Source organism: Neophocaena asiaeorientalis, unplaced genomic scaffold (assembly GCF_003031525.2).
Source record: "Neophocaena asiaeorientalis asiaeorientalis breed wild unplaced genomic scaffold, Neophocaena_asiaeorientalis_V1.1 scaffold280, whole genome shotgun sequence".
In the NCBI taxonomy this organism is placed as follows: Eukaryota; Metazoa; Chordata; class Mammalia; order Artiodactyla; family Phocoenidae; genus Neophocaena; species Neophocaena asiaeorientalis.
This window is the reverse complement of record NW_020185321.1, coordinates 1,169,346-1,187,415: the sequence shown is the minus strand read 5'-3', so window position 1 is coordinate 1,187,415 and position 18,070 is coordinate 1,169,346.

The following is an 18,070-nucleotide window of genomic DNA, read 5'->3' as shown; positions in this document are numbered from 1 at the left end:
GGGGGGTTGTGGTTCGGGTCCTGCAGGGAAGGAAGCAGGGGAATCTCACTTGCATTCAAACAACCAGATGTTATATTTATTTTTTAAAATACATGATGCCAAACGGCAAGCCACACTGAAATTTTCACTTTCTGGTCTCTAGCAGCAAACCCTCATTCTGCAGCCCCAACTAACGAGCACGCCTGCCCATTTTCCTTTCCTTTGCACCATCACTGCTATCATTCTCTTCTCTTACACGTGCATCACGCTTTGCTGTTGGCTGAGAGCTTCCACACCCACCATCCCATGTGACACATGGGGGAGTCAGGGCCACAGGTGACTCCACCTCCTGCTGGTCCTAAGGCCCTGGCTGTCTTCCTTTTAGAGGAAATCTCCAAATTTTTATTTCCTGTCTGACAACCACACTGTCACAACAATGACCACAACCATTCCGAAAGCCTACCCAAGGGACTGAGCTTTCGAACTCCCCCAGAAAATGATTCGGGAAACCAGAACGGGAAGGAAGAAACGAGGGTTCCCTAAAGGGAGCGGTTTCTGTTTGGGGGTGAGTTGCCTGTCACACCACCACCCCTCACACACGTGTTCTTGGTATCTCAGCTCTAACTACGTGTCGGGGATTGTACAGGGATCATCTCACTGAATCCTCAGAACGACAGGATATCGAGTGGTCGGTTAAAGCCCAGACTTACTCCAAACACACACAGACAGGGTTGAGGAACAAGAAGAGCCTGGTCTGGGAGGCATGCAGCCTGACCCCAGCCCTTAACAGCTGCCTGGCCTTGAGCGAGCTCCGGCACATCTGCAAGCCTCCATTTCTTCACCTGTCAGAGGGGCTCATCTGAGCATGGCAGGGTCCACCTGATGACACCCACACAGAGTTCAGCACAGACGCCTGCTGCTTCGACCATAAACGTCGGCTGCCGTTCCCCAGTCCCTGAGGGTCCTGCCTGCTTTCTCTCCAACCCGTGTCCCCCGGGGATGACACGGCTCCAGCAGAAGGTGGCCAGAGGGGAGGCGGCCAGGGCTGTGTGCAGCTCCTCACGCCCTGCTCTTAGCCCCAACGCAGGGGTTACCCTAGACAAGAGCCACCGCTGGCCTTAGAAACTCCATCACTCCCTCGCGGGCACGCACTTTACTTAAATGAAAGATTGCTGTCCCTCAGGATGAAGTGAGGGTTTCAGAAGCTGCAGTAAGAAAATTAAAGAGACCAAGTCAGAGCATTTTATGCATGTGGGATAACTGCCTTTTGATATAGCTTTTTACTACACATTTGTTATTATGGATCCATAACAGATAAAAGTGTATTGTGGAATATATAAAAGTGCCAACAATTGTCAATATGCATTCACATGCTGTAGTAAGAATATTCTATAAAATACTCTCCAAATATGACGGATGTTCATAACTGAACGACACCGCTAATGAGAATTTGGAGAAAGTACATCTGAAGCCCTAAAGAGTTTTATGAGACACAACAGCCCAAACTCAGCTGACATTTTAAAAAGTCCCTTGATACTCAGAACAAAGAGTCCTCAAGCATACGTTTTCCCCAAAGCAAGGACTCAAAACACACAGAAAAGCGAAATAAATAAAATCCGAAATCTAGGCTCGGGTGATAGGAGGGTTAGCACTTTGGGTACCTGAGTGATAACCCAGAGCAGACGTGTATCTTGGTTCTCCAGATGCCTGCAAGGTCCCCCGTGCAAACGGGCGTGGAAGGCAGGCGGTGGCTGAAGTGGCGTGCGCTCAGCCTGCCAATCTGTGATCGATCGACATGTTTCTGGGCGTCTACTCCTCAGGGTGAATTTTATACTCAGGCACGGTTGTTTTGCTCCCTTCACTTTTCCTGGCAGCCATAAATACATTGTTATGCTCTCAAAAAAAATAATAATAATAAAGTAAAACATTACCAGCTTCCTATACGCATAATAAAATAAATCTTCTGCCTCTAGTACATTAAATGAAATAGCATATCCCCAGAAAATACATAATAGGCAGTGTCTACAAGAATCATGCAAATAAAAGTAAAACTAAAAATCCAAAGGTCAGAATAAAATACTAAGCCTATCCTAGAAAATAGAGAGAAATATTTGCATGCATTTTATACAGCATGTGCCCTGGAAGTGACCCTATCAAGATGCATTCTAGAATTCCTAACCTGCAGTGCCTTTTTCTGATAGTTTGTTTATGAAGTCAGTCTTCCCATTTCCCCGAGATATAGACATTATACACATCGACAGTAAATAGACCTTTTTAATTGAGCTGATAGGTTGAAAGTGAACGTGTCCTTGAATTTACACTGAAAAGATAGGCAGTGATTATTTATAAGGGATTTAGCCACCGACTTTCCTTTTGTATGGCAAGGACTTTATCGACAGACATATTTAAGTAAATAGTGCCAAATAAGGTGAATTCTGCGTTTAAGGACAAACGTTGTCTCCCGGAGTCAGCTGTGGTCCGCAGAATGCTCCTGGCCGCCCTGCCCTGCGCAGGGAGAAGGGAGCCAGCCAGCGAGAGCGCAAATCCATCAAAGTTCAGATTTGACTGGCTTCTCGCAGGCTGAGTGCGGGAATGTGGCAATCTGCAATTTATTTAATTTTGATTCAATTTGGTTTCACATCCTGTTTTGCAAGTCAGCAAGATGGGCTAGGTTTGCCAAAAAGGGGGTGAAATACGGAAGGGAAGGCAGTTCCTCTCGCGGCATGTACTAGCAGCCCGGCGTTTGCCTGGCCGGTGGAGCCTCTCCCGTCTTGCCCACAGCAGCACAGCCTCACTATCTCCCCGCTGAAGGACCTATTTGTCTGCTTTAAGTGAAATCACTCAATTCTCAAAAGTCAGTGGAGGACTTTAGAAGGGGGAGGGTTCAGATAGGCTACTCCAAATAAGTTCCATTAATCAAAAGACACAGTGTAATGTAACTAATATTTTACAATTAGGGGAGACAAGATGGAACTAAAAGCCATCTATCTCTCTTATACCACATGATCATCGATTCATAATCGGAGACTGAGAGTTGCACAAAGATGCATTTACTGGATGGGGGGAGTGGGGGGGAGGGCCGGTCTGAGCCGAGATAATGAACACGATGAGAGAGCACGACGCTGAAGGCTGAGGAGAGATGACAGAGGGGCTCAATGCTGACGGATGACATGAAGACGCGCAGGTACCTGACAGCCCGCGAGCCGAGCTCCCTCTCCAGCATTATGATCCTCAATTATCCTGGCAAGGGAGTAAGAGGGGAGAGGGGTGGCCTGGCCCAGGTGAGAACCACTTTGTGGGGCTGGGATTTCCATTGTCAGCGCCCCTGGGCACATGGGGACGAACAGGATGCGTGCTTCATCGGTTTTGTAATAAAATTCCTAAACCTTCAAGAGGAGTCATTTTTTTTCTTTCACTGCCACCTTCAGGAAAAAAGAAGAGGCGGCCCTTTCCAAAAGAAGGGGGGCAGTCCCTGGGAGTCGGGGGGCGGCTGGTTGCTACAGAAGACATGGCTAGAGACAGCTCCCCCTCCCAGAGACACCCCCTCCAGGACTGTCAGGGGGACGAGAGCCTGCAGGAGGGAGGCAAAGCCAGAGACAGGAGAGGAGAGGAGGGGAGGTCTGCGGCGGCGCCTGCACTGACCCACGGACAGGGTTCTGAGTCCCACCAAAGAGGAACTTCTGGCTTTCGCCCCATCACGCAGGAGCTCAGCCACGGGTCAGGATCCTGAACACTGACACACGTTCTCTACCTGTTCCATTATTTCCTTGTAAAGATACAGATGGCCTCACGCAAATGCTCATGTAGCGTGTCTTTGGAACAAAGAAAAACAAACGATGTTCTGGGCGGCAGAGTGACTTGGGAACTCAGCAAAATGGCAAGACCGTGGGGCAGGTGGAGGATGGCGGGTCCCCCGCCGGTGATGGAGGTCAAGACGGCGTTGCATCCCCCCTCCCTTTGCTGCAGTTGCATGGGCCCGTTTCTTTAACGTACAATACCTTTGTGACCGATTATGTAATATGGACAAATCCCAGACTGAAGCCAGAGGCCCAGGGAAGCCGTGGATTTTTTCAGTATTTATTTTTTTAAACCGAACTTGGCTACCACACATGTCCCCAGCCTCCCCGCCCCCCTCCAGGCTGCCCTCCCTTGCCTCTCTCCCTTGATGTGGCCTCCATGCTGCTGCAAGTGTCGTCTGCAAGGAGCCAAGCTGGATGGGGATCTTAGAGTCTGATTTCCCTACAAATCAGCAGGGATTCTTGTGTACAGGAGCCTGTACGTACACACCAGACACGCACAAACAAAAACACTCCCCAGTCATAAGAGCCCCCAGATGTCTGGGCTCCTCTGCCCAACTGGCATCTCCAGAAGCTCAAATAGGGTGACCACGAGGGCAGGTGATGTTGCTTCTAAGAGGCTCATTCCAAAGCACCCGTCGCTGTTCCTTCATCCCTGTGGGAGGCGGGTGAAACGTGGGAAACAGAGATGCCGTGCCTACGCTCGGAGTGGGGAACCCAGCGACCCCAGAGTATCACATGGGATGCACTCATACCCTCTTGGTGCTCTATGCAGTTCTCTGTGAGGGCCTGGGAAAGCCCCCCAAAGTTATCTAATGGTGCCAAGATAAGGGGGTTCTGGGAATACAAGGAAGGTGATGAGCCCAATCTGGTAGGCTAATCAGAGGGCAAAGGTGTTAAATAAAGTCAATTCGTGCGGCTTTAGTAGCTGTAATTGAGATGCGACCCCCCCCACCCCATCCCCCGACTTAACCCCCTGGAAGCTGCACCGAAACCATAAATAGCCCCACAAGGCTAAGTGTGAGTGTCCCAGACATAAATAGGGTGCAACTGTGCCTGCCCTCCAAGGCTGGGTGAGGCCGCCTCCCGGGCCAGTGGGGTCAGGTCTCCGCTGCTGCACACAGCTCTTCCCCCGCATCCATCACCCCCTAGGAAGTCATCCTGTGAAGCGCAACAGCCCTCTCCCTTGCCTGAACTAAAGATTTCCTGGTTTACACGCAGACCCTTTAATGCGAAACGACTGAACCAAGCCCTGGCTGGATAAAATAAAGCATGAAAGCAAGCCAAAGCCAAGCCTTTAAAATGAAGTTCCAGGAATACAGTCCACGCAAAGGGTTTTAACCTCTCCATCACCAGGATTTTGCCCTTAAGCAGAAACGAGAACTGAGCATTTTCACGTAGAATGAATATATCTATGGAAACCTCTCCCATTAATCCATGGAAATTCAATTTATTGTCTTTGGTAGCAGTCTCTGCATCGATACTTTCACACACATGTGGATCCTGCTTAGTTTTGGTTGGACACATGGTTCTTTTATTTGTGGTTTGATCCAATGCAGGACAGGGAAGATAAACAACGTTCCAAGAGGATTTCTAAAGTGAGATATTCTCAGAGGGGAAATATATATGTAACATGCTATGAGCTTGTCTTAATGAATCAAAAAAAAAAAAAAAAAGCAGTGTTAAAGGTATGAATTCTTAAGTTGAATGAGGTATGAATAAAGGCATGAATTCCATGCTCTAATTAACCCAGCTATGTCCATTAACAGGAAACATCAGTGCAATGTGTCCAGGGTACAACCCCTCCTTCTGCAGGATTTGGGGAGAGAGCGGGACAGAGTAGAGTAGGCAGTAATTGAGTAGATTGTTTCATCTTCCAAATGTTCTAAAAAATCCAGTCTGTGGTGAGTATGGGCCGTGACCACATATGCTTCTTCATTTCCTTCCTTAGAAAGGTCATGTCTTTGCAAAGATACTTCGTGAGCAATTCCATTCCTCTTTTTACAGGGACGTCCAGTTTTCAACTCCAAATGCTAAGCCCTGACAGCACGAAAGGAAAGGAAAGAATATGGAGAGGAAAAGAGCAGAAATTCCACTCAGCTTCCCCCCTCCCACCCACCACCCCAGCCTGACTAGGTGGGCTGGTAACCACTAAAAATTAAATAGCTGAGGTTTTCAAAATGAAAACAGAACATTTCCACAATTATAAAAACAGCTCTAATACTGTAAAACTCCTTGAACTCCAAACAAATTATTTGGGAGGGTATTGAGCCTGGAAGGTCTTTCCAATTTCTTATTAGAATGGAGATGACTTAGAGCTTGTGGCCAAATCACATACAATTTGACCCAATTCTTTGCCACCCTTTCGCATCATTTGGTGTTAGGCAGAAACTATTGTTCCAATGCTGAAATTCATTAACCTCTCCCACAGCCAAGGCCTGGCTGGGAAAAGTCCCCGAGACCTGGCTTTCAACCTTTTATTGAAGCCATAAAGGTGGTCTTTTCTGCCACCTAGAGGAGAGATGGCAGCATGGCATGTGAGTCACCCGGAGGAAAATTAAATACAGCTGAATAATTGAATGAGAGGGCAAGTTGAATCAGGGGTCACCATCTGTTTGACTAGAATTGTTGGCACATTTCAGCTAAGCCTCGTGCGCCTCGTAAACATACTTACAGTTATCATAGCTTGCGTTGCCCTAAAATAAAAGAAAATTGGTCCAAAAATAAGCCTGAACTAATTAAACATATACCATCTTGTCGTCATGGAGACCAGAGTTAAGGTCACCAGTTTCTCGTGGCATTCAGGAGGGTATTAGTGCCAAAAAGAGACAGGTGATTCTTTCACCTCCTGGAGAGAGGGCATCTCAGGGGCTGGAGGTGCTGCCTGGATGGTGGCCAGAGGGAAAGACGGTGCCACTTCCCCTATTCCCCACGCCATCCTTCCTGGGGCCTAGAGGAGGCAGAGAGGGAGAGCAAGAAAGAAAGACACCATCTTTGCAGACCCCAGAAGCAGGGCCGGGAGGGACCCCAGGTGCCCCCTGCCAGCGTTACTTAATGTTATGCCCAATTGGCACGTTTGCTGGGGGTGGGGAAGGCATCTTTCCAAAGAAATGGGTGTCACGTCTGAATTGTATCCCTCTGCCAGCTTCATCTGAGATCTGGTCGTTTCCCAAGAATCTAGATGGGGCTGGTTTGCTTGCCTGTGTGAATTATACCGTGTTTGCGTATGCGCACAACCAGCATGAATGTATATTTTGGGAAAGAAACCGATTCCGATTGTACATCTCATAATTCCTCTTAATAGATCACTCCTGCCTTGAGGAAATGCACACCTGTCCTAACGCCCTTAGCACACAGTGGGTTTACACTAGAGGCAACTGGGGACAGGCTATGTGCAAACCCCAAACTTGGGCTCAGGAGTTGGGGTTTAGAGTCAAGGTGATACCAGTGGTTTGGAGATTTGAAGAGGCAGATTTTCTGCCCTGGGACCCTCAAGCCCCTTATCGCAGTGAGGCCTCTTTCCCCTCCCGCCTGGCTTGCCGAGACTGCCCTGTCTTTCCCCTTCCCTTTCACGCTGTCGATTATGCACAAATCACTTAGGAAAGACACAGTGGAGTGACCCCAACTTCAGGGAACCTCCTCGGGGACGCAATTAGCATCTGTTGTATCCCACGTTGGCTGGGCTGACACTATCGCGGCCTCCAGAGGTGCTGTTCTGTCTCACACGGTGGAGCTGCTATGGGGAGGCGGGTACAGAGAGATCAGAAGGTGGAAATGGACAGGAGGGCTCCAGACACTCTGTTCCTAAGTAATTAGGACCCATCAAATGAGGCTGGTTTGCACCAGTCTCCCACCTCATAAACCAGGCTGCAGTCTGGCTTCCTGGAACCCACATTAGGACAATAGGCGAGTAAGATAAAAGAAAACATTCAACACCACCAGTACCTGCTGGGCCAAGCGGGGTGCTGCCCTCAGAGCTGGGAGGAAGGGCCCTTTGGCCTCAGGCTGCTTCCAGGCCAGCACCCTGGCATAAGCAGGTGAGAGACACTGAGGAAGGATTTGTTCCACTTTGTTCCAAGAGCTCTCCCTTTCGCTGTCCTTTCTGCTGGGGACGCCCCACCTTCCCAGCTCAGTTGCTGCTCCCTCCACCGGGAAGCCCTCTCTGATGCTCCACAGCCCACTGTGCTCCTTCTGCCTCCACGCTGGGCACACACACAGTGTCACAGCTGCCTGTTTCTTACATTTTCATCCTCAGCACCACGCAAAGGCCTGGCACCCAGCTCTGCCTGAAGCCTGGTGAGTCAAGACCCTTCTAGGTTATTTGCCAGGGGCAAACTGAGCAGTGACCCACTCCATGGGTCTCAATCTTGAAAACAGATTTTTCAAATCTGTAGAGGATTCCAGAGCAAGTGAGGTTTCCCCTGGAGTACAGAAAAGCAGGCAGGGGCTGTTGCAGAGCTTGGGAGATGTACAGGTTTGGGGTGGGTGGAGGGCATACCTGGCAGGTGTTCCATAACAACTGTAAAATGATGACTGTATCCTGAACAAGTTGGGGGCGGAGGGGGCAGACCCTTCACATGGGTCCCTGCCTCTCCCTTCCTGGTTCCTGTTACAGCGGAGCCAGGATGGTCCCCCTGTTCAGACCCGCCAGTGTTCCCTGTTCAACCTGACCCTTCTTCTTCAGCTGTGCCACCCACCCCCACCCTGTCCTGTGGCCCCTGTCCCTCCCTGCCTGCTGCAGGGGCCTGGGCCTTTGCGGGAATGCGCAGTAGAGACAGGGACCTTGGGTAAACCGAGCCCAGGTAACCCAGTGGAAGGAAACTCACTCACCTGTGCACCAAGCAAGTAACTCCAGCTCCTGACGCGGGGCGGGGTAGGGGGAACGGTGGTGGGTATCCCAGAGACCCCAGCCCTGTCCCAAGGTGCAGCCCAGCTCAGGTTGACCACTGCCTTGCAGCAAATTAGGCTGAGGGTTGCAATGCCTCTAAATTTTCCAGAGGAGCCAGAAATGCAGATTTTTATGTGAAATCCCTTGAGTTTTCAATGTTAACTACCAATTCCAGGCTTTCAGAGGCTCTGTGGAGGCCAAGCCACCCGGGTGTGCAGAGCACACCAGTAGCCAACACACACACCTGCCTGTAACCTTCCTACTGAACCTGCGGGCAGGGCATCTGATCCCTGACCTTGACACTCAGCCACGCCCTCCCATCCCCTCCCTGCTGGTCCACACCCCGCCAGAATACCGCGACAGCCTCCTCTGTGCAGGAAGGATGCTCCAAAGGGGTATCTCCTGAGGGAGCCACACAGCCTTGAGCCCCCCAGGCGCCCTCGGGCCACCCGTGGGCCTGGTGCTCACCCAGCAGGCTTTGTTTCGGCCGCAGCCAAGAACACCTACCATCTGCACCTTTCTCCTTCGCCCTGGGCGTCTCCTCAGTAATCCAGCCAAGGGCACCGAAACTGCCCTCTGTTTGTTCTGAGATTACTGTAGAGCAGCTGTTAAGGGGAAGGCGCTACTGATAATCCACCTCATGGTTGGATTAACTTTCAAAAATAAAACATCAGGCTGGTGCCCGGATAAAGGGAGTCCTGAGCCTGTAATGAAGTGGCCTCCACAGCCGCTTGGCAGCAGGATTTAGGGCTCAGATGCCATTCCACCCCTTTCTTCTACAGGGAAGCATAGCTCACCTGTTGCCAGGAAAGGAAGTCACTCCTGCTGGGCTGGCTCAGTCCTGAACAGGGACCTCTGTGATCCACAACATGCCCCTCCCTTACCTCTGAAGGAGGATTTAATTGACAGATTGCTGAAGAGCAGAAAGCAAAAATAAACTCTCGGCAGTAAGGGAATGGGTGTGGAGGAGGTTGTGGGGAGACCTGGGAGCCCCAGGAACCCGGGAGAAGCTCCAGAACAGCAGGCCGCCCCAGGCCCTGTTACACCCTCCAGGCTTTGGCGCCAAAGAAAGCTCATTTCCAGCTCCTGAGCAGAAGAATCACCTGGTGGGGGATGGGAGGCGCAGCCGTGGCAATGCAGATTCCCAGGCCTTCGCCATCAGCATCATTGTAGGAAGGTGGTAGGATTCAGGATGTATCCCAAGCCCTGGGGTGACCCTTAGCTCGGTCAGCTGGGGAACATGCTGATGTCCCCTAGCACCCTGCCCCGTCCAAAGGGTCCAGCAGCCAGCGCAGAGGCTGGGGTTGTAGCTCAGGGCCCGCAGTTTGAAAAGCACTGAGTTTCCTCTTGTCTCGGGTTCCCACAGTCACGGGGCTGTGAGCTGAACTGGGTCTAGTAGTTCATTCCCAAGAGGCGACGTGATGTATGAAGGGCCAATTGGGGGTGGGGGGACCCAGCCTAGTGCACAGCTGTGCCCATGGCCAGAGTCAAGGGCTGGACAGCTCTCCTCTCAGCTCCTCTGGCCTCTGGCCAAGGCCAAGATGGAGGCCTCGGGAGGGAAACCTTACAGCTCGTGAGCCTCTCTGACCCCTGCCAGGGTCCCTGACCCCCTGGAGCTGAGCCTGCACCACATCCTGAGCACCTCTCACTCATCCCCAGAAACTGGCCTGGCCTTTTGCAGAAGAAAGCTGCGGATGCTCACGAGGTTCTCTGCGGGCACCTGAAGACACCTCCCCTTGGCTTCTCTTGGTAGTTGTTAATTCTTTCTAGATGCTCCACATACTGTTATTTCGTGGACCCTCCCAGGCTGAATTCTCACCTCAAGCCCTCTCGACCCATTTTGTTTCTTAAATAGAAACTCTCATTGACTGCTCAAGCTTTTGACACTGTCCACCACATCTGGGAGAGGTCTCTAAACTCTGCCTCTTCCGCTCCCAGGGAATAAAACGTGGTGACTCAAGGTGATGCCAGAGGCCGCCCATGCCTCCACCCCGTGAGCCCCGTGCCCAGAGGAGACAGGAGCCCCAGGCCCTGTCCAAGAGTCTTTGCTGCCACTCAGGGTTCACTAAATCCCCCCAAACCAGAGAGGGTGGCCTACACAAAGGGCCCTGCCTTGGATCCAGGCTTTGTGCCCAAGTCCTTAGGGGGCTTTGTAAAGGATTTCCTGGTGCCAAAAAAGACAAAATTCACATACAATGGGAGAAGTTGTTTGTCTAAGTCTCTGCCGTCATATACAATTCACAAAATGTGCAGTTATCTCTCTGTAGCTTCCACGGGTCAGGCTCAGACAGGACCCTAAAGGGTCAGTGTGCTGCCAACTTTCCTGCTCCCGGGGAAGCTGTTCCCACCGAGACACCATGCTGGGAGCCACGTCCCACACTGGAGAGAGCGGACGCCCTCCCCACGGTCATCTGCGCTAAGCTGGAAGCGCTGTGGCCGCAGCTGGTGTGGACAGCCCGATGGCCGCATGTGGGCCCCCAGGGAGGTGAGTGACCGATGCCCCATCCTTGCAGCCTGTGATTTGCTCTGTAGGTTCATCACGAGCTGACCGGGAGCCTTTGAGAGGACGAATTAACAGGACCCACGTAACACCTGCACACCGGTCACCTGGCTGTCGAGAGAACGTCTACTAAACTAAGACAAAGCTGAGAAGTGGACAATCCCCAGCTGACTATGAGAAGAGAGCTGGGTCGGTGAAGCCCAAATCTCCCCCAGCACTGGCCAGCTCTCTGGTTTCTCCACAGATCCAGCCTCCCCCAGCCTCAGAGTGATCAAGGCAACCCATGGTATACCAATCAATGTTTACTTAATTGGGCTCCTAATCCTTAAGAAACCATTTCTAGAAGCTTCAAAACTTTCTTCAATTGTAGAGAAAGCATCAGGTGTTGCCTCGCACAAAACCCTGCTCCCTGAAAACTGTTCCCTTTTGCCTCAAAAGAAACTTTTGAGAAGAGACTTCCATTTAAGTCCTTGTTAAAAGGACTTCCTGCAAGAGTTTCCTCAAAAATATATTAAAATCATTTTCATAAAATGTGTGTTGAGAGGGCTTCCCTGGTGGCGCAGTGGTTGAGAGTCCGCCTGCCGATGCAGGGGACACGAGTTCGTGCCCCGGTCTGGGAAGATCCCACATGCCGCGGAGCGGCTGGGCCCATGCGCCATGGCCGCTGAGCGTGCGCGTCCGGAGCCTGTGCTCCGCAACGGGAGAGGCCACAACAGTGAGTGGCCCACGTACCGCAAAAAAAAAAAAAAAAAAAAGAAAGAAAATGTGTGTTGAGAAAAGACAAGTTTAATTCTCACAGGCTCCATTATTGAAGCAAAAATTAATATTTGTACTGTTTCTAAATTGGAATAAAATTGCAAAGATGCAAACACCGTCCTATATCATAATCTATAAAGCAGTCAGTCACAAATGTTCAATCAACTGTAAAAATGATTTTAAAATCTACTTGAATAATTTTATTAAACTGATTTTAAATCATATTTTTTGCTACCTTCATTTATTAACTGCATCTCCAGCAAAAATGGGGTTATAGTGGATTTTTGCAAATACAGATATGTTCCCAAATAATGCTGTCAATGAAAAGACTCCCCTCTCCTGGTTGACATGTGACTTCCTGGCACATGGCAAGGAGAGCGGACTTGCCAGGTGAAAGCCACATATCCACAAATGGCCATAGAGTCCAATCAGCACACTTAAGATTTTATGCACAGAGTTCAAGTTCATATTAATGCACAGCAGAGAAAAGTACACCGTTTCCCGTGAGCTCACAAGCACGAGTCTACCACTGAGGACCCCAAGTGCTCTGAATTTCTCAGCTACAGTGTTTGCAGTTTAAAAGCAAGCATGTATCTGTGTGAGAGCTCACTGCTGAATACCCATATCATGGGGAGAAGCTCCCAGAGGACTATAATCTCTCCAGCCCTGAATGCGCCTCCTCCAGGTGCAGAACGGCTAGACCACGGAGGTCAACCAGCGCCCCATCCTTCCTGTGGGTGCACAGAACTCAGAGTGCACTCACTGCCTTTGCCTCTGAAAATCAAGTGGAAACAGAAGTCTCTAGCAGAGAATGCAGTCAGGAGGCTGCCCAGCTCTGTCTGTTCCCCCCAGGGCCCTCTCCAAGTCTTCCTCCCACTGGCTATGAGGCTACAGAAACCTGCTTTGGGTCCTTCAGCGGGGATTCTAGGCTCATTACAGCTTGAACACTTGAGTCAGCAAACTCCAGGGCAAGTTCATTTACTTATATACACTGCAGAAATGGAGATGAGCGGTCCCGATCCCAACAGGAATCTCTGCACAGGAGTCTGGCGGGACCCAGCATCTCAAGGCATCTCCAGTTCCCCAGATGTGGGACAAAAGGACTCCAGGACTGATAGGCAATGTCCTATAGATGCTACAGGAAGTAAAGCCGTAAAATACGAGGCAAGAGAGGGAAACAGCCCCAGGAGGCTTCGGACTGTTATCTGTGTCACTTGGGGACCCCTGAAAGCACAGCCTCCCAGCCACCTTCAGCTGGTATGGTTTCTCAGGGGGAAGGGGTTTGGCAAGGCAGGAAGGTGGGCAGGGGGCCCATCCCTGTGCCCAGCAGCCACCTGTCATCTCCTCCTGGGACCTGAGCATGGCTGCAGGGTGCCCTCCCTGTCTCCTTGTCTCTCGGGTCTAAATGCCACAGCCACCTCCTGCGAGCACAGATACAGCACATGAGGCTTCGGTCACTTCTCTCCCTGGCCGCAGAGGCATGCTTGGCCAGGAGGCAGGACAAGCAGGAAGTGCCCGAGAGTGAATGTTCCCAGAAGTTGCCCTCAACCCACAGTGGGTGGCGATTTGAAGGCCAGCATGGCCCCCCCTCCGTGGGGTGACTCTGATGGGTGTTCCCCCCAAAGCTCCTGTTGCCCCCCGGGGCTTGACAAAGCACTCTCTGACCCCTTCCCTACAGGTCACCAGCCCACACCACGTGAATCCTTAACTCAGTTTCTGATTCCGGAGAAACCTCCGTAAGAGAAGGGGAAGCAGAATTCCAGAGGAAGAGAGTCCTCTACTTGAAGTGAATGGCATCCACTTTTTTAAAATTTAATTTTTATTTTATATTGGGATATACTTGATTTACAATGTCGTGCTAGTTTCAGGGGCACAGCAAAGTGACTCGGTTACACATATACATAGATCCATTGTTTCAGATGCTTTTCCCATGTAGGTTATTACAGAATATTGCGTAGAGCTCCCAGTGCTGTACAGTAGGTATCTATTGTTGCTTATCTATTTTATGTATAGCAGTGTGTATATGTTAATAGCTTCCACTCCGCCTGACACTTTGCCCACTCACTCCCCATCCCCAGGTGGCCTGTGCACAGCGACGCCAGCACCACTCCAGACAGCGGCTCCTCCCAGGACTGAGTGACACCAGTTCTCACTGAGAAGCAGCCTCGCCTGACAGAGCTCCATCCACAGGCCCCTAAATCCTCCTGCTGCTACCCTGTGAGCCCGCCTTTCCCAGATAAATATTTCAGAGTACTTCATCTCTGAAACACAATGTCTGCCTCTTGGAGATGTCATGTGACCCTTCAGATCATTTCCCCCAAAAGTTAATTTCTGTGATGAATGCAATATACTCAAACCCATAAATCTGACTGTCTGAAGGATTCAAATTAGGAATTATTGACAGCTGATGGAACCCAAGTGCAGAGATGAAGCGGGTTTTCTCATCTGTCTATCTAAACGTTGGAATGTGTATTGATTAAAATATGACACGCTACAGAACTCAACATAAATCTAAACTCTATTAGATTAACACGAGCATTCAATTAACATAAAATGACAACGTAGGAGAAAGGGTCTGTGTGTCGGTCACCAGTAATATTTTAGCCATAAACATGGGGAACCTGAAATTGGGAGGTGTGTCTGTCAGGGCTGTGTGCTGTGGGAGGGTGTGGGAGGGGCGAGCCCAGAGGCAGGAGGAGATGGGCACAGCGCCCTCGGCCAGAGACACAAGGAGGAGGGAAGGTGGACGAGGCTGGCTGGGAAGAGTCTCTTTTTCCATCACTTGTATTGAGTTTGGACCTGCCGAAGCCAATGCAAGGGCACTGCTTTGGTGGTGGCTGTGCGGACCCGGGCAGGGAGGCCAGGCTGCAAGAGTCAACTTCTAAGATACAAAGAGGACACCTTGGTTGCATTTAGGACCCCAGTGTGGGGCATCTAAGATTGTCCCCTGGGGAGGAGAACGGAGATTTGAAAATAAACTGGAAGATGAGTACTTGAGTCAGGGAAGAGAAGGACCACGTAGAAAAACAATGAAAGAAGCTGGATGTCTGCTGCACCTCCGAAGTGCTGGCCTCAGCCCCAGCTCATCTCTATCCCTGTATCACATACACCATCCTGGAAGGGTCCTGGAAGGATGGGAACGGAGGCAACCGAGGCTCCAGAGGTGAGGCTCCCATGGGTCACAGACATGTTCCCACTTATGCCAAAGGCTCCTGGGGTCTCTCTGTGTCTTTGGAAAGCCACTGCACTCCTCTGGGCTGCAGTGCTCTGCCTGTAAAACTCGTAGGCTCTCAATTACTGCTCTCCAGCCACGGATCACCCTGGATTGAAGTGCCAGGGTGTTCCCTCAATCAAGCAAGGGTGGAGATTGGTTTATAAATGCCCAGCTTCCGTGGTCCTCAGTGGGCCAGCCCGGGCGCACACCCCACGTGGGTCCTCAGAGGATCCCCAGCAGGACTGAGACCCTGTCCCCCACCTGCTCCGAAATGCACCCGTCTCGGCCCCTCCCTTTCCTGCCTCATGTCCCCACCCCTGCCTCAGGCTTCCTGGGATCGTCTCCTGAAAAGACTGCCTGTGCCGGAATCCTTGTCTCAGAGTCTGAATCTGCGAGAATCCAAGCAAAGGATTAAGGTCACAGTAATAAGTGGGGAGCTGGTTTTACTTGTTTGTTTGTTTTCCAGCCAGGGCTTCTCAGCGTTGCTCTCCGTGCTTTTCCTAACAGATCCTCAAGCTAGGAACTGAGTGACCCAGGGCTGTAAAATCATTACGTATAAGGAGGAGTTTGGGGGGGCTGCACCTCTCAGCTTTGATCCTGTTTTCTGTACAACCTTCAAAATGCACTTTTCTGTAGAAATAATGCCCCAAATCTAATTTGATGGCCAGGCCAGCCCTCAAAACTCTTTTAGCACCTAGTAGATACGCTCGCTCATTGTACTACTGCAGACATGTGTATTAATGTATAAAAGATTACATTTGATGGTACAAGGCGGGAATATCAGGGACGGAGCTTGGCAGTGGTGGCCCTAGTGCACCCTGGGGCACAACAACCCGAGTCTCCCTGTCTCAGGGTAGTTGTGGCCTCTCCAGACACACAGATATCTCCAGAGGAGGTGGCGCGCACCGGTGATCATTCATCAGAAGCTCTGGGTTGCAGAACAAAGGGAAGTTGCTTCCCTCTGACTAGGTCCAATTTCTCCTGCCATGTAATCAATCTTGTTTGGAAATAAAATATTCTTGACCCAAGTGAAGACCTGGACGGCCCAGTGAGTGGTGTGGCCTTGGCTGGGTGGGTAGGGTTCCCAGGGGTCAACAGACCCCAGCCTTCAAGAGTCCTGCTGAAGTGTGAACTTCTAGGCTTTTTATGGGCAGCCTCTCTGGTGCTGGAAGGGCAGCCCTGTTCCCCAGCCGGGTGCCCACAGGACCTCCCAGGATCCTTTCTGCTGCGTTAGGCCTGGAAGGATGCTCTTAGCTGTTTGTTCATCACTGTGGCAAACGTCTGCAGAACGTCTGTTTATACCTAGTGCTTCACGAGGCAGCGCAGGTGCTCACGAGTTAGACACACCCCACCATCGCCGCAAACCGCCCACCTCCGCCTTCTCTCTGGTCACTGAGGACAAGCCACCTCCCTCCAGTTTGAGGCCAGGTCCTCACCATGCTTGGTACCTCCACCCTGTCCTGTTCTCCCTCCTCCCCCAATTATCCCTGCCCTACCCCTCTACATCCCAGAGCCCCTCAGACGAGGCCACCAGCATCTCCTTTGGGTTGACGAGGTCTCCAGGACCTGGCCGCCATCTCTCTGCAGCCCTGACCCCTGTCCCTGCCTCTACCCCCTAAACTGTCCTCTTGCTTCAGCTCCAGGACATACCTGTCAGCCCCGAGCTGTGCCATTCACTGCGTGCTGTGCCCTCAGCTGGGACGCCCTCCGTCACCATCACCTCGCTCATCCCTCCAGAACTCAGATTGGCACTTCCTTCGGGAAACTTCTTTGACCCCCTTCCCCAATCTCGGGCCTGAATATATGTCACTGGGGCACAGCCCAAGGGCACCTCTTACGCACTCACACACCTGCACACGCTATCTCCTTGTGGACAGGAACAAAGGTTTGTCCACCCTCGTTTTGCCGGGGCCTGTCCTGGGCCTGACATGCATGTGTGTTGAGTGAATGAGAAATGGATGAATGATTGAACAAGGGGGTGAGTGTGAGGGAAGAGGCCTCAGAAGAGGTGCGAGGCAGGCCCTGAGGGTGAGCGGGATCTGGTGGGGGAGAAGAACGGAGGACAGAGGAGCAGGATGTAGCTGTGAAATTGGGGGAACTGATGGAACGTGTGTCCGTGCGCGGCCCCCGCAGCCAGCCCCAGGGATACAGCAGGACAGGCGGGTGCTGCCTCCGCAGCTGCGCGTGCTGGCGGGACTGGACCCCGGACGGCTCCTGCCTTCAGACCTGCCATGGGGACACTGACGAACCAGGGGCCACTCCGGAAAGGTCTCCTGGGGCCTGACCCCACAGGGAGAGTATTGAACATGCTCCCCCAATAAAACAAGGCAAAATTCTCTTCATTGTGAATAACCCACTAGCCACTACCAGCCTTCCGGAATCTCCCAGCATCTCACCTGGCAGGGCCTAGGGTATAACAACGAGGTCAATGATAATAGCCTCTGTTGCAAAGTTCTTACTGTGTACCAGGCATCAGGCTAAGAGCCTTCTCTGCGTGGATCTTCTCAGTCAAGCTACATGTCTGTCCTAAGCTAGAGCAGTAATTGAGAGCCTACGAGTTTTACAGGCAGAACACTGCAGCCCAGAGGAGTGCAGTGGCTTTCCAAAGACACACAGCTAACAAGGACGGGATTCGAACTCAGGCAGCCCAACCCCTGAGGGTTGCACCAACTTCCCTCCTACCCCACCCGTCTTGAAAAGCCCTTCATCCTTGTTGGGGGGATCCCAAGGATGGAGAGGGACTCTAACTGTAGGTCCAGCCTCCCACGCCAAGGCACTCAGCCCAGGCCAGGCCCAAGGCTAAGGCACCTTGAATCTGAGCCCTTTCCCACCTGTGGAAAATGACCAGAGTCGGAGACACTGCTTTGGGCAGATGTGGGTCTGGACATGGTGAGAAGACTGGGCCCAGCTCTTTCATCACCCTGTTTTCCTGCCTT